Source organism: Poromitra crassiceps (assembly GCF_964638095.1).
Source record: "Poromitra crassiceps genome assembly, chromosome: 2".
Lineage (NCBI taxonomy): Eukaryota > Metazoa > Chordata > Actinopteri > Beryciformes > Melamphaidae > Poromitra > Poromitra crassiceps.
Window position 1 is genome coordinate 99,770,360 of NC_139624.1, and position 17,068 is coordinate 99,787,427.

Sequence of the window (17,068 nt, forward strand, 5' to 3'; positions counted from 1 at the left end):
AGTGAGGAGGCTTGTATCTGCAGTCCACCATGCAGTGAGGAGGCTTGTATCTCTGCAGCCACCATGCAGTGAGGAGGCTTGTATCTCTGCAGCACCATGCAGTGAGGAGGCTTTTATCTCTGCAGCCCACCATGCAGTGAGGAGGCTTGTATCTCTGCAGCCCACCATGCAGTGAGGAGGCTTGTATCTCCACCATGCAGTGAGGAGGCTTGTATCTCTGCAGCCACCATGCAGTGAGGAGGCTTGTATCTCTGCAGCCCACCATGCAGTGAGGAGGCTTGTATCTCTGCAGCACCATGCAGTGAAGAGGCTTGTATCTCTGCAGCACCATGCAGTGAGGAGGCTTGTATCTCAGCAGCACCATGCAGTGAGGAGGCTTGTATCTCTGCAGCACCATGCAGTGAGGAGGCTTGTATCTCAGCAGCCACCATGCAGTGAGGAGGCTTGTATCTCTGCAGCCACCATGCAGTGAGGAGGCTTGTATCTCTGCAGCCACCATGCAGTGAGGAGGCTTGTATCTCAGCAGCCACCATGCAGTGAGGAGGCTTGTATCTCTGCAGCCACCATGCAGTGAGGAGGCTTGTATCTCTGCAGCCATAAAACCAAGTGTGAAGAGACATTACACCTTACACGAAAACATGTCGTCCCCCACGAATGATGCAGGCACTCCGTGGGCCAATCGGTAACAAGATGCTTCATTCTTCCCATTTCATCAAAATCAGACCAGAGGGTGGTTTTCCAGTTATGGCCTCTTAGAAGAAGGTTGTGCATAGCGGGACTTCCTGTATTTATGTCCATGTGAAACCTAGTCTCTCAAGCCAGACTGTCTCTTCTACATTCTGTATTCATGTCCATGTGAAACCTAGTCTCTCAAGCCAGACTGTCTCTTCTACATTCTGCAGATGCATCATACAGTCTTTAGGCTCGTATTTCTCCAATCACCTGCCGTTAAGGCGGGACATCCGGGACATTCACCTATTATCGCTCATTATTTTTCCCTGAGTTTCCCTTTCCGCTTTCACGAAGTTTACCCTGCTTGAAGTACAGACAGGTAGGCGGAAGCATTTGAAAATTGCGGGAGCCAACTCGTCTGTTTTAAGAGACTATGTGAATCTGGTTGTAATTTTTGTTCAAATGAGCCAATAGCGCTACAATTATGCAGTAAATGAAACAGCGGGAGAGGCTTGCTGGCTCGGAGAAGCCTTGTCCGGCCTTTAGCAGCTCGGTCGACCCGCTACTCACAGCGGGAGTCGTTCATGAAATGTCTTTGTTCCGGTAGAACACTACCTATTTTGTCCACAGGGGCTGCTAAAATCAACACAAAATTAACGGCCTTCATTGCTGCTTTCATTTTTGGTTGGAGCTCTTCCTTGTCTTCAGTTGATGGTCTATGGACGGGTGTTTTCACTGTTTTCATAATGTGGGCATTGTGAAGCCCTTTGAAACTGTAGCAGCAGTGATTAGGGGATATACAACCTGACTTCACTTTACTTGACTTAATTGTAGCGCCTCCAGTAGGCCATGTAAGGCCAATGTTTTTAAACACTGGAATACGTGGTGCCAAAATGTGGGTTCAGTAAAATCACATCAGTGCTGTCTGAGATAACACATTTGAGTTGAAAGATTTTACCTTTAATTATAGCGCTCCCATTAGGCCAATCAGTGTATCTTGTAGGGATGGCTGCATTTTTGTTGCATGTTTGAAGCCAATCAGACGTAGAGCAGTGTTTCCCCTAGAATTTTTTTCAGGCCTGGAGGGACTTCAAAACCTAAACTGACTTTGGTCGCCAGTGAAAAATGTTGGCTGTTTGAAGCCAGATTTGGAGAATAGTAACATTAGGATTGACTGTTGTGATGTCATTATTCATTCATATTCATTCATATTAGTCATTTATGTTATAGGTTTAGGCTCTTTTTCCAGGCCTGGCGGGCCCGCCAAGCAACGAGGCCCCTGCCCAATTGTAGGGGAAACGCTGCACTGTAAGAGTTAGGGCCTTTCAAAGTCTGGCATTTTACAGCACCTACATGGGGCTGAGTATAATTTAAAAAAAATATGATACCAGTACCAATACCAATACATTTAAAGTGATACAGATGCTAATCGATGACTTCATCTGAGCCTTTTTTATTTTTAACTTTCTGAATGGCCAACTCCATCACATACTGTACAGCACGCTTGCCTTAAATCAAAGAACGCTTGTGGTGATTGGCTGCAAGCAAAACCATACAAATCGTTTTGTTTTCTAGATCTGCGTACAAAAAGGATCGAATGCAGGTATCATATGACTGGAGATAAGTTTCGATACTACTTACTTACCGTGTAATTAGTGTAACGTTGTTGTTGTTGCTGTTGTTGTTTTTATTGTCGTTTTTTCTCCCATTTTCTCTGCAATTGTACTTGGCCAATTCCCCCTGCTGTCCCGGTTGTTACTCCCCCCCGAACAGGCACCACGACTGACCAGTGGAGGCACTAGTGCAGTGACCAGGACACATACCGGCTTAACACCCACAAACATGGCCAGTTGTGCCTGTATGGATTATGGAGATAACACGGGGGCTCGAACCTGCGACCCGTGTATTGCTAGTAGGCAAAGAATCTACTGTTGCACTACCCAGATGCCCCTAGTGTAACGTAACACCTGAGCACAGTGCAAAGAGGCTTTATTTTTTTCAAGTTAAAATCAGACCAGTGGAGTGTGAGATATCACCTGAGATATCATGTCCTCCTCCCTCACGTGGGCGGACAGTAATGAGTGGAAGATTGATGACAACCTCATGAACACAGTAATCATGTCGTTCAATTTGCCCATGCGCTATGTAAGTAAGAACATAAGAGCATGTATCAGCCTTTGCCCAGTGTGTGTTATCGCTTCATCAAACACCAAAGACTGGAGCTTACCACACAAATCACCTACAAGCTCAGCTCTTCTGCTGAGCTCCACCTCCAGCCTAGCACTCAACCACCACTTCATCCATAATATTAAACACTGCTGACTCTGTGTGTGTGTGTGTGTGTGTGTGTGTGTGTGTGTGTGTGTGTACGTGTGTGTGTGTGTGTGTGTGTATGTGTGTGTCAGAGGTCTCATCCACACACCAGCAGGCACGCTGAGTATAGCCTGTTCCTCAGCTGTTTACCTATTCATTAATTCAGCCATGAGTGATGGCACAGGCAAACCACCGTTCTCTCCATTCTCTGGTAATTAAACGTCTGCAGGTGGACATTTTTCTCCTGCAAAGCATTATAAAAACTGACGTGCACGCACATACACACAAGATGCTGCCAGTGGGCATCCCAGGCGGCCGGGTTAGCGTTAGTAATTAGCGTGCGGAGTGGCTGCGCTGATTGCTTCATTATTTTTCCAATAGGCATCTGTGAGATCCATTCCATTTGATGGATGTTGTGCATTTGACAGTAATCCATGCTAAAGCTGCTTATGATGCTGCCGCATTCGTCAAGACATTGCCTTGGCTGACATCTATGGGAACAATGTTATTCCCTAAGTGCAGGTTTCAAAGTTAAGTTGCTCAGAGCAGCTTATATTCTGATCTATCCTGATCCTGTTGCACCAGGTTTGCTCAATGCAACACCTTTGCCCAATGCACGTGTGCATAATTACTCCACATTCATATGGTAAGATCAACATTAATGCATGAATCCCATTTTTGTGTGATCCATAGTCTGGAATATTAGAGGTGTAAAAACGAGCCTCGAATCCTCACAGACTTCAAAATGATTCCGAATAATTGGCTCGTTTTGCTCACAGCGGTTTACACCTGATGCTGTGAATTATCAACTGTATGGCCCAGTTTCACAGACATGGACTATAGACCCTTTTCACTGGGGCCATTTTGTGTCGAAAAGGCAGGTGCAAGCAAGACACTAATGAGGGTTTCCAACTTCCATGATTGGAGCAAGATTTTAGTGGATGTTTCTCATTCAAAGCTGTAGCCAATGAGGTTTAATCCATATTTGAAACTGTCATTGTTTCCAAGGTGGTCGCTGTTTCTGAAGGACTCGTCCTCTCACATCAGACAGCTCAGGGCTTTGTGCTCCAACATCCATCACGCTTGGAGCATCTGGGTAGTGTCGAGGTAAAAGCACTCCCCTATCCCCGCAGAGACCCGCGTTCAATTCCCAGATACAAGATACAATTGGCCGTGTCTGCGGGTGGGACGTCGGTGGGGTATGTGTACCTGGTCGCAGCACTAGTGCCTCCTCTGGTTGGTCGAGGCGCCTGTTCGGGGTGGGGCGGGGGAATAGCGTGATCCTCCCACGCACTACGTCCTGCCGGTGAAACGCTTTCGCTGTCAGGTGAAAAGAAGCGGCTGGCGACTGTACATGTATCGGAGGAAGTTATAGTTATAGTAGCTAGTAGTCTATGGCTCTCCCCAGAGGGGCAGAGTGGGTGGAGCAACGACCAGGGGCAGCGGGGGTAATTGGCGACTTGATTAAAAAAAAAAAACATCTAACTTAGAGAGAACTTTCAAGATTGCATTTTTATTGGATTTTATTCTCATCAAGTTGAACCGTTATTTCAAGTAATTTTATTTGTGCCTCTTCATAGTTGTTTCTTCACAAAATGAGTGTTTTGTCTGCTTTAGGGTGTTTTTCCTGTTCCCTGAGCATTTCTTAATTGTGATCAGGTTGCGATGGAGGTATTGTGCGTGATTGTTTACGTTCTGTCACCTCTTACCACAGCCTACTTTGTGATTTGCTGCTCTTCCGAAGGCTGGATCCTCCTCACCCCGGAGTGCTGTCTGGGCTGCGATATTCCTCCTAACAATGTGTCACAACATGGGCCGGTCTAACACCTCCTCCACTGTAACATGGACTCCCACTGGAGCGGCCTCAGGAGGATCTCCCCTTTAAAATGTCAACCCTGTCAGGCCCCCCCATGCCGTCATATCTCCTGTCATCGGCAGGTAAACACCGGCCCCCAGATCCGCGGGGGACGGCAGCTCAAATCCATTACAGCCGTGGCTGCATGCCACCACGTCTTTTTCATCGAGTTTTACACTCGGGGGTTCTGCACCCGAAAACCACTACTTTAATCATTGCTCTCCTGTAGCGACTGAGAGGGAAAGGTCACCCTGTCCACAGTGTCCAGGCGGGGAGTGGAGGATCAGGACCCAACAGAAGACTGCCACCTCCATCACTCTGACACATTACCCCCAGAGTGTACCAATCACAAGCACACACACACAGCTGGGTATGTGCTCTATGTGTATGTGTGTGCTGCTTGCATCCACATACACATATAGCACACACACACAGCTGGGTATGTGCGCTATGTGTATGTGTGTGCTTGCATCCACATACACATATAGCACACACACAGCAGGGTATATGTGCTCTAAGTGTATGTGTGTGCTTGCATCCACATACACATATAGCACACACACACAGCTGGGTATGTGCTCTATGTGTATGTGTGTGCTGCTTGCATCCACATACACATATAGCACACACACAGCTGGGTATATGTGCTATATGTGTATGTGTGTGCTTGCATCCACATACACATATAGCACACACACACAGCTGGGTATATGTGCTCTAAGTGTATGTGTGTGCTTGCATCCACATACACATATAGCACACACACACAGCTGGGTATGTGCTCTATGTGTATGTGTGTGCTGCTTGCATCCACATACACATATAGCACACACACAGCTGGGTATATGTGCTATATGTGTATGTGTGTGCTGCTTGCATCCACATACACATATAGCACACACACAGCTGGGTATATGTGCTATATGTGTATGTGTGTGCTGCTTGCATCCACATCCACATATAGCACACACACAGCTGGGTATATGTGCTATATGTGTATGTGTGTGCTGCTCGCATCCACATCCACATATAGCACACACACACAGCTGGGTATATGTGCTATATGTGTATGTGTGTGCTTGCATCCACATACACATATAGCACACACACAGCTGGGTATATGTGCTCTATGTGTATGTGTGTGCTTGCATCCACATACACATATAGCACACACACACAGCTGGGTATATGTGCTATATGTGTATGTGTGTGCTTGCATCCACATACACATATAGCACACACACACAGCTGGGTATATGTGCTATATGTGTATGTGTGTGCTTGCATCCACATACACATATAGCACACACACAGCTGGGTATGTGCTCTATGTGTATGTGTGTGCTGCTTGCATCCACATACACATATAGCACACACACAGCTGGGTATGTGCTCTATGTGTATGTGTGTGCTTGCATCCACATACACATATAGCACACACACACAGCTGGGTATGTGCTCTATGTATGTGTGTGCTTGCATCCACATACACATATAGCACACACACAGCTGGGTGGGTGTGTGCTATATGTGTATGTGTGTGCTGCTTGCATCCACATACACATATAGCACACACACAGCTGGGTATGTGCTATATGTGTATGTGTGTGCTGCTTGCATCCACATCCACATATAGCACACACACACAGCTGGGTATGTGCTCTATGTGTATGTGTGTGCTGCTTGCATCCACATCCACATATAGCACACACACACAGCTGGGTATGTGCTCTATGTGTATGTGTGTGCTGCTTGCATCCACATCCACATATAGCACACACACACAGCTGGGTATGTGCTCTATGTGTATGTGTGTGCTGCTTGCATCCACATACACATATAGCACACACACACAGCTGGGTATGTGCTCTATGTGTATGTGTGTGCTGCTTGCATCCACATACACATATAGCACACACACAGCTGGGTATGTGCTCTATGTGTATGTGTGTGCTTGCATCCACATACACATATAGCACACACACACAGCTGGGTATGTGCTCTATGTGTATGTGTGTGCTTGTATCCACATACACATATAGCACACACACACAGCTGGGTATGTGCTCTATGTGTATGTGTGTGCTGCTTGCATCCACATACACATATAGCACACACACAGCTGGGTATGTGCTATATGTGTATGTGTGTGTGTGCTTGCATCCACATACACATATAGCACACACACAGCTGGGTATGTGCTATATGTGTATGTGTGTGCTTGCATCCACATACACATATAGCACACACACAGCTGGGTATGTGTGCTCTATGTGTATGTGTGTGCTTGCATCCACATACACATATAGCACACACACAGCTGGGTATGTGCTCTATGTGTATGTGTGTGCTGCTCGCATCCACATGCAATTAGTCTCAGTGTAACTGTAGCCAGCTAGTAGTGCTGTGCAGTGAGAAAACCTCACTCTCACCAAGAGATGCTCTAGTCTAGCGACAGATGCTAGAGCCGGTGGGTTTTAGCCTCCTTGCTAGAGCGTCCGCCTCCCGTGCCAGAGGTTACCGGTTCGATTCCCGGCTGTGGTTGGACTACACAATGCGGGTTTCATCAGTGTGATTGGTTTATTAGGCCTTCAGCCTATAAGGAGAGTTGAGCAACCGTACTGCTCGTCCAGTCCAGGAGTCAATTCTCCCGTTTCCAGGCCAATTGTCCCTGTCAGGTTGTTGTAGAGTGCTGCCTTCTTCTGTCAGTCTGGATCACAGAGTAGGCCTAATTATCCAAGCTGTGTGTGTGTGTGTGTGTGTGTGTGTGTGTGTGTGTGTGTCTGCATACAGCGAGCCAGACACACTCTCAGGACTTGGAGTTAATCTGTCTCACTAATAGGGGGGGGGGGGATGGAGCCGAATAAGGGGAGGAGCAGGGTGGGAAGAGAACAATACGACGTCTCTGGCTCTGTCCCTCTCCCTCCCTCTCTCCCTCTCTCTCTCTCTGGCTCTGTCCCTCTCCCTCCCTCTCTCCCTCTCTCTCTCTCTGGCTCTGTCCCTCTCCCTCCCTCTCTCCCTCTCTCTCTCTCTGGCTCTGTCCCTCTCCCTCCCTCTCTCCCTCTCTCTCTCTCTGGCTCTGTCCCTCTCCCTCCCTCTCTCCCTCTCTCTCTAGGCTCTTTCACACCGGCCTTGAAAGCCGAAAAATGCACGGAAAATAGGATTAGCGCCTCCGATGTGAAAGTCGTGAACGCGCTTTGGTGGACAATTGTTTTACGCCTTTTGTCCCGCGACGGGAGGTAGTAACAGCGCCGGGTTACCTGGCAACCCGCCTCCACTTGAAAGGTCGTCGCAGCGAGCCGGAAAAGGTGCGAATGGTCTGCTCATTCATAAAAAAAATTACAGGGGAAATCACCTCATGTATCAAGAAAGTGCACAAGTGAAAGTAAAAAAAAGTAGCCTATACAATCATGACTGCAGCGACGCCAGGAGGAATGCTCCGTGCGGTTAGGCTTTATGCTCAAACGATGTTGACATTAGTAGGTAGGCTACAATTAACGGATATAATAATAAGCTTCAGAGGGCTATAGCTGTCTGTGGCGAGTTGGTCTGAGGTTATTCCCTCTCGAAATCAGCTCTGTGCATTCCCTTACAAAAACTACACGTGCATTTATAGCCTATACTATTCCCCCGACGAACGTTATGCAGACTGCAGCTGTTTGATATGCGGGCGGTCGTGTATCGTTCCAATTTTAGTAGGACACCATATCGATCTGCCCGCCCACCATGCGAGTGCACTATCCTCCCTGCTCAGCGGACTAGGAGGGAAGTCTTGTTGAATGAATTCGTTCATCATACAGTAGCCTAGGCTACACTAACCTATGAAAATATACATTTGGGCTAGGAGGAGCAGGAAATCCCTCCGCTCGCCTTTCAATCCGGGAGCAGGGGATTTCACCTGAAAGTACACAGCAGCACGGTAATGTGGCCGTGCTGCTTGGCTCGTGTGAAAGCAATTTCTGTGGCGAGGCGGCTGGCTTTACGGGACTCCTAAACGGCAATTTTTGCGCGATCTGTGTGTGAAAGAGCCTTCTCTCTGGCTCTGTCCCTCTCCTTCCCTCTCTCCCTCTCTCTCTGGCTCTGTCCCTCTCCTTCCCTCTCTCCCTCTCTCTCTGGCTCTGTCCCTCTCCTTCCCTCTCTCCCTCTCTCTCTCTGGCTCTGTCCCTCTCCTTCCCTCTCTCCCTCTCTCCCTCTCTCTCTCTGGCTCTGTCCCTCTCCTTCCTCTCTCCCTCTCTCTCTCTGGCTCTGTCCCTCTCCTTCCCTCTCTCCCTCTCTCTCTCTGGCTCTGTCCCTCTCCTTCCCTCTCTCCCTCTCTCTCTGGCTCGGGACATGTGGGGTCATCCGCGGCGGGATATCTCTGGGATCTTGGACGCTCTGTACGGATGCATGGTTCTCTTGTTCGCTCATCCCGGCTGGGTCTCAGCGGTCCCTGCTTTGCCTCGCAAGGAAGTGAGGTACAATGCCCCCCCCCCCCCCCCCCCCACCACCACCACCACCAGAACATCCTTCCTCCTCGCTACCCTCCATTCCTTCCATTGTCACCAGACGAGGGGCTGCGTCAAGACGGTTAATTTAGGCATATTGCGTGTAGAGTTAGGAACTTCCTGGACTTACTTGGTTACTTGGAAGTGTGTGTGTGCGTGTGTGTGTGTGTGTGTGTGTGCGTGCGTGTGTGTGTGTGTGTGTGTGTGTGTGTGTGTGTGTGTGTGTGTGTGTGTGTGTGTGTGTGTGTGTGTGTGCGTGCGTGTGTGTGTGTGTGTGTGTGTGTGTGCGTGTGGGGTTGTTTGCTGCCAAGGAAAATAATTGGGAAGGGTAGAGAGACAGAGTGAAAAGTAGGTATTTCCTCGCAATGCAAATTCTTATGTTATGTTCACATCATGGACATTCCTGTGCAAACAGGGCCTCACTTCCTGTCATGGACAGATAGACTCAGTGGGACAGAACAGAGAAGAACAGGAAAGTGTGAATACCATTAGCCTCCTGTTTTCATGTTTGTACTCCCATAGATCTTGGAATATATTCCAAGTATTGTTTTTCGAAATGAGGGGATTTCCTCAGTTAGCTATTTCCTTATACGGTGGTTATGTTTGTTTCCTTAGGTTCCTTAGTCGCAAGCAAATCCCAACTCAGCGTAAGCTTTGGCTTTGGTCCATAACATGTTGCTGAGGAAGTTCACACATCATTAGCAGTGATGATCACTTGAGCCCCATCAGACATCAGACAGCTCCCCTGAGTCTGTGTTTGCCTCACTCCCTTCAGCGTGTTGAAATGAGTCGAGTGGCACCACCCTGTTCCTGTTAATGCTCATTTGAAGGGATTCAGCTTGTTTGTGCTATAATTGCCCTCCATGCTGCTGGTAACCTCTCCACTTCTTATTTTGAATTCAGGAAAACGCTAGAAGAGGCGGTCCGGGCACGTACCCAGAGGGCCGGGCACGTACCCAGAGGGCCGGGCACGTACCCAGAGGGCGGGGCACGTACCCAGAGGGCGGGGCACGTACCCAGAGGGCGGGGCACGTACCCAGAGGGCCGGGCACGTACCCAGAGGGCACAGACATTAGTTTGTCATATTACGCCTCTACATTATTAAATGCTTACACAGAAACCCTCAAGGCAACTCAAATTGCTTCTTGCATGATCCTTTGTCAGATGACATGAATCATTTAGTCAAGCAGCTAGAGAGCTTTGTCCCTCTTCCATAGGAATACTCTCTTACTGGATCCATCTTCTACTTAGGGCTAATCTGGATATATGAAATATACAAGACTCTAAATTTATAACTAGAAATCTTCCTAGAAAAATTCCTAGGCTCAGCCTCGCCCATAGATCGGCTGCTGCGTGGCCTCGCCTACTCTATTGGCATGCGCAGTGCACAATTTATCAACTCCGTATCACTGATGACATCACTCACTGATGACATCACAATTGCTCGACCATTACCGATCACATCATGGAGTGCACGAGTGACATCACTCAGCGCACAATTGCTCAACTTCGCATGTCATAGACATTGTGACAATGTCGGACAAAAATCGCAGACAAACAGACAGACAGACCCACTTACTCCCTTTTATATATGAATGAATTAGTGATGCACCGATATGAACATTTTGGCCGATGCCGATAACCGATATTAACATTGCTGTTATGGCCGATAACCGATATTTACTGATGTCGATATGATCTGTATAAAAACACATTTCTATGATAATAGAAAATTAGAAATGTGTTTGACTTGACGTGTTTGAAATGTGTTTGACTGACCCCTTGACAAATGGCCCCTCTCAGTTGAATGTAGCAGCCGTTGTGCTGCAGTGCATTATAATACTCCACTCCACTCACTGGACTCCAAAAGGTTTTGATTTGGTGTATCAGAGCCTGCAGGTTGTGCTGCTTCTCCCTGAGGCAGAGTTTAGTTGATTTGGTGTATCAGAGCCTGCAGGTTGTGCTGCTTCTCCCTGCGGCAGAGTTGAGTTGGCTTTCTCTACTAATCTACCTGATCTGCATGACAGTGGAAGAAGGTGCATGAAGGGAGGCCTTGATGTGTTAACTGTGATGCCCGCTGGGATGCTGCAGGATAGATGGTGGCTGACAGCACCCTTGGCATTGCAGCACTACTGCTGTGTCATGCTATTTTGCTGTGGTGTTGTCTTGGCTGTTTATCTCAATTTAACATCTCTGCTCTGAAGTGTCTGATTCTATTGTAGGCTCTATCTGGAGCTAAAAATACCTTGTGCCTTACCATTCGAGGCAGGGAATAGGGGTGGACACTGGACAGTGAGGTCTGGTTGGATCGGATAAGGTCCCTCATGCGGGACCATCATTACAAACACTTTTTCGTTTCATCGCCACGCTTTGTTCAAACCCACTGAATTATTTTTAATTCTAGCCAAGGTCCTAAGCTTTCAAAAGATACCAAATATGTCATGCTTTCCTTACAGGGAAAAGTGGTGCACACGTCTTCGTCGTCTTCTTCTTCTTCGTCGTCTTCTTCTTCTTCCTCTTCTTTTGTAATCATGCAGCAATTTAAAATACATCTTGGGTTTGAATATTTCACTCAGCAACTATATTTTCAATTAAGCATTGGAACAAGCAGACACAGAATATGTGGCATTGTTGTCCAAATGGGGGGGGGGGGGGGTTCTAACTTTGAAGCTACTTAAGAGGAAACCTCAGGGTGCAAGAAGTTTAAGAATATAGGAGAGGATATCAAAACTCAGTTGCAACAGGCAAATTCACTCTTATCTCCTGCTAGGATTTCATGATGCACTAATCGTGTAACATTGTGTCAGTAAACTGCACACTCCTCAGACCTAGAAGATCTAGATTTCTTCTTCTTAGTGGTTAGTATGGTGGAGGCAATGGGGAAAAAACAGCAGGTTCAACCATTGTTTGTGAGTCCAGCTTTCTTCAATTGAGCACTTGCTGCTGTTAAGGAGACAGTTTTGTGTTTTGCTCATGGCATGTCCCTTCCTGTTTGCTGAAAATATTTCCCACCAGTGATCATGCCTGACATCTAAATTCTGAAATTAATTTGGGCAAATCTACAGAGTTTCAATTAGTGGAGATGGGATGGAACACTCCTCTCTGTGGCAGCCCCTAATTTGCCATTTTAAAGACGGGCTGTATTTTCACATTAAAATATTTCTAGTGCATCTTTAATTCAATCATATTAATATTCCATTTGTAGTTTAGTAAAAAAAAACAGAGTCATTCTAATGTAGCTTGACTCATTCTCGGCATTTTGAGTGGCATTGCTCCTCAAGTTGAGTCATTCTAGTTCTTACCACAAGGGCCTGTGTGGCTACCAGCAGCTCGGCCCTCACCTGCACAGAGCGAGGAGTGACAGGTGTAAGACCCGCTGCAGACTGGCCGTCACCTGCACAGAGCGAGGAGTGACAGGTGTTAGACCTGCTGCAGACTGGCCATCACCTGCACAGAGCGAGGAGTGACAGGTGTTAGACCTGCTGCAGACTGGCCCTCACCTGCACAGAGCGAGGAGTGACAGGTGTTAGACCTGCTGCAGACTGGCCGTCACCTGCACAGAGTGAGGAGTGACAGGTGTTAGACCTGCTGCAGACTGGCCGTCACCTGCACAGAGCGAGGAGTGACAGGTGTTAGACCTGCTGCAGACTGGCCGTCACCTGCACAGAGCGAGGAGTGACAGGTGTTAGACCTGCTGCAGACTGGCCGTCACCTGCACAGAGCGAGGAGTGACAGGTGTTAGACCTGCTGCAGATTGGCCGTCACCTGCACAGAGCGAGGAGTGACAGGTGTTAGACCTGCTGCAGACTGGCCGTCACCTGCACAGAGCGAGGAGTGACAGGTGTTAGACCTGCTGCAGACTGGCCCTCACCTGCACAGAGCGAGGAGTGACAGGTGTTAGACCTGCTGCAGACTGGCCGTCACCTGCACAGAGCGAGGAGTGACAGGTGTTAGACCTGCTGCAGACTGGCCCTCACCTGCACAGAGCGAGGAGTGACAGGTGTTAGACCTGCTGCAGACTGGCCCTCACCTGCACAGAGCGAGGAGTGACAGGTGTTAGACCTGCTGCAGACTGGCCCTCACCTGCACAGAGCGAGGAGTGACAGGTGTTAGACCTGCTGCAGACTGGCCCTCACCTGCACAGAGCGAGGAGTGACAGGTGTTAGACCCGCTGCAGACTGGCCCTCACCTGCACAGAGCGAGGAGTGACAGGTGTTAGACCTGCTGCAGACTGGCCCTCACCTGCACAGAGCGAGGAGTGACAGGTGTTAGACCCGCTGCAGACTGGCCCTCACCTGCACAGAGCGAGGAGTGACAGGTGTTAGACCTGCTGCAGACTGGCCGTCACCTGCACAGAGCGAGGAGTGACAGGTGTTAGACCCGCTGCAGACTGGCCCTCACCTGCACAGAGCGAGGAGTGACAGGTGTTAGACCTGCTGCAGACTGGCCCTCACCTGCACAGAGTGAGGAGTGACAGGTGTTAGACCTGCTGCAGACTGGCCGTCACCTGCACAGAGCGAGGAGTGACAGGTGTTAGACCTGCTGCAGACTGGCCCTCACCTGCACAGAGCGAGGAGTGACAGGTGTTAGACTCGCTGCAGACTGGCCCTCACCTGCACAGAGCGAGGAGCGACAGGTGTTAGACCCGCTGCAGACTGGCCCTCACCTGCACAGAGCGAGGAGTGACAGGTGTTAGACCCGCTGCAGACTGGCCCTCACCTGCACAGAGCGAGGAGTGACAGGTGTTAGACCTGCTGCAGACTGGCCCTCACCTGCACAGAGCGAGGAGTGACAGGTGTTACCTGCTGCAGACTGGCCCTCACCTGCACAGAGCGAGGAGTGACAGGTGTTAGACCCGCTGCAGACTGGCCCTCACCTGCACAGAGCGAGGAGTGACAGGTGTTAGACCTGCTGCAGACTGGCCCTCACCTGCACAGAGTGAGGAGTGACAGGTGTTAGACCTGCTGCAGACTGGCCGTCACCTGCACAGAGCGAGGAGTGACAGGTGTTAGACCTGCTGCAGACTGGCCGTCACCTGCACAGAGCGAGGAGTGACAGGTGTTAGACCTGCTGCAGACTGGCCCTCACCTGCACAGAGCGAGGAGTGACAGGTGTTAGACCTGCTGCAGACTGGCCGTCACCTGCACAGAGCGAGGAGTGACAGGTGTTAGACCTGCTGCAGACTGGCCCTCACCTGCACAGAGCGAGGAGTGACAGGTGTTAGACCTGCTGCAGGCTGGCACCTATGGTGACCCTATGTCACCGGCTTTACAGGAAATCTGACATTTACCACCCTCCCCCATAGAGACAGTCGGCATGTGTGGGAACGCCCACAAAATGTTATACGGCTGGCGCGCGAGTGGGGTAAAACCACCCATATACAGTATCTCAATGGGCTGACTCACCAAAGGAAGGTGCTGCGGCTCTACACTACAGGTTTGTGGATTCTAGAGCAGAACACAAGACGTCTGCTCAGATGTGCGTTTACTGCGGTGGTCAAATTCCCGATCGTGTCTGCCTGGGCTGGGTTAGCAGCTAAATTCTAACTTTGCTCAATGGATAGAACAGGAGATTTACCCCACCCTGACCACGCCCCCAGCCAGGCTGAGCCAGCTATCCCAGCATCTATGACGAGACATCGCCTCAACCTATTCAGACACATAATCCCATGCACACTGACAGAGGCAACACCTTACAATAAGGTACACAACAACATTAGAGTAGTTACTAGGGAACAAATGAGGAACAAATGAGGAACTCACTATGACTTAATGATCAGTTCTTGAGTAAATCCTAATCAAATTTCATAGAGTGGCTAATCAGTAGATTACTTAATTGAGAAACGAGTGAGGGAACAAATAAGGAACAACCTGATAATTTATTAATCCTTAACAAGTAGGCTACTTCTCTAGCAATTCCTAATGCAGGATTAGATAGTAGACTAGATGACATTGGATTGGGAGATACTCAAGAACTGACCATTATCTAATATTATTTCTTCATGTTGTTCCCCATCAGTTCCCTAGTAACTACTCTAAATTGTGTGTACTAATTGTAAAGTGTTACCCTGATCGTAATGCACATATACAGTAGGCACATGCTCTCTCACACACACATACAGACACACACACACACACACACACACACACACACACACACACACACACACACACACACACACACACACACACACACAAGCACTAGCGCTCACAGGCTAAACACACACAAGCACTAGCGCTCACAGGCTAATGAAGGCTTTAAATTATTTCTCAGAAATGTGTTTAATTTCCCATATGCCAGCTTCCAGACTCGCCACTGTTGGAGATCACAGCACAGAGTATAGCATAGCAGCCTCTCCATCTGACATGTCTCACTACAGGGAATCAGATGTATATTCTATCATCAGCATCCTGCCAAGGATCTGTGCCTGGAGAACACACGGCAATGAGACAGTGAACCAACAGACACTCAACAAACCGGTTGGCAACCTACTCCGGTGCACTGAGCTGCTCAATCCCAGCTAAACAAACCTTATGCGTGCAGAAGGCCCAGCTGTAGGCAAGAGCACTTTAGTCAAGTCAAAGTCAACTTAAAACAAGGTCTAGTCAAGACCAAGTCAATACTGAGACCAGAACAAATTTTGTCCTATTCAAGAAGGCTAAGATGAAACCAGGCAAGAAACAGCATCTTTCTAAATGTAAACATACTGTAATGCTTTAGGAGTTTCTTAATCAACAGAGATATAGATCTATCTGTACCAGCTCTATACTAAACCCTTCAGGGCTTTGGATAATCAATAGAAATGTTAGGATTCTTACATATACACAGTCAGGAAGGGCTGAGTGATATTGACAAAATCCAATATCGATAATGTGATATTTTGGGGACACGTTTTTTTGCTTTCATAAGATATTTACACACACAAATGTGTCTGAAATGTGTTTGTTGTTGATGAGTAATGTGTAGTAATGTGGATAATCGGATTGCAGGTAAAGCCAATCGTTCATTTTGCTCAGCCAGAATAGACCTTAAGACCAGGAAGAACTAACATTCTTTAAGTTATTTCTCAATATTACAACTAGTCTACTGTACTGAATCACAATATTGATATTATACTATATCTCACACTGCTCTATAAACAGGTGCAATCCCTTAAATTGTTTGTAGTGCTGCAGAGAAAACAAACAAAGCTGGAGCAAAAAAATCTATCTTTGAAAATGTGGAGAGACAGGCAGGAAAAAGTCGACATCCAATCGTCTGAGCCAAAATAGGTGCGACACAGAGACAGGCATGAAAAACGTGGTCTCCAAGGCCTACAGACTGAAAGCAGACTCGTGTACTACAGCCATGCCAACATCGTTGAATGGTGAGGCCAAATATCTCATCAAAGGTCTCCCAGCCTATTAGTCTCTGGTGTGAATGTAGATGTCTGACAGACATTCCATTACCTCCAGGACTGTGTGAGTGGCTACACGCTTGCTCCTTATCCGCTACTAGGGTCTCATTGAGCGGCCGCCGTCTGATAATCAATGTTGCCGAGCCGGAGAGGCAGGGTTGACATGTCTATCCGTCTGCCAGGCCTGACAGCTCCAGCCACACTGTGAGATGTTAACGATCTGGAGATCTGGCTGTAAGACAGAGGCCTGAGATGAAGCTTGATCTGATGTTTTCCCCCGGCGTCTGACGTCTGCAAGAGAAAAAGGGCAGAGAAAAGTTTGCGCTCATTTGACCCCTAAATGTTTTT

The 17,068-nt window shown here is 48.2% G+C and overlaps 1 protein-coding gene across 2 annotated transcripts in view; it reads left to right on the forward strand.

The window, feature by feature from the left end:
• tmem108 (transmembrane protein 108) overlaps nucleotides 1-17,068 on the forward strand; it is an 80,024-nt gene that overhangs the window by 13,146 nt on the left and 49,810 nt on the right. Inside the window, exon 2 of one of the 2 annotated variants that reach the window (XM_083632122.1) lies at nucleotides 3,994-4,092. The exons of the other annotated variant lie outside the window; for it this stretch is intronic. The gene's annotated coding sequence lies outside the window, so the exon portion shown is untranslated. The remainder of the gene's footprint in view (nucleotides 1-3,993; nucleotides 4,093-17,068) is intronic. 2 annotated transcript variants of the gene reach the window in all.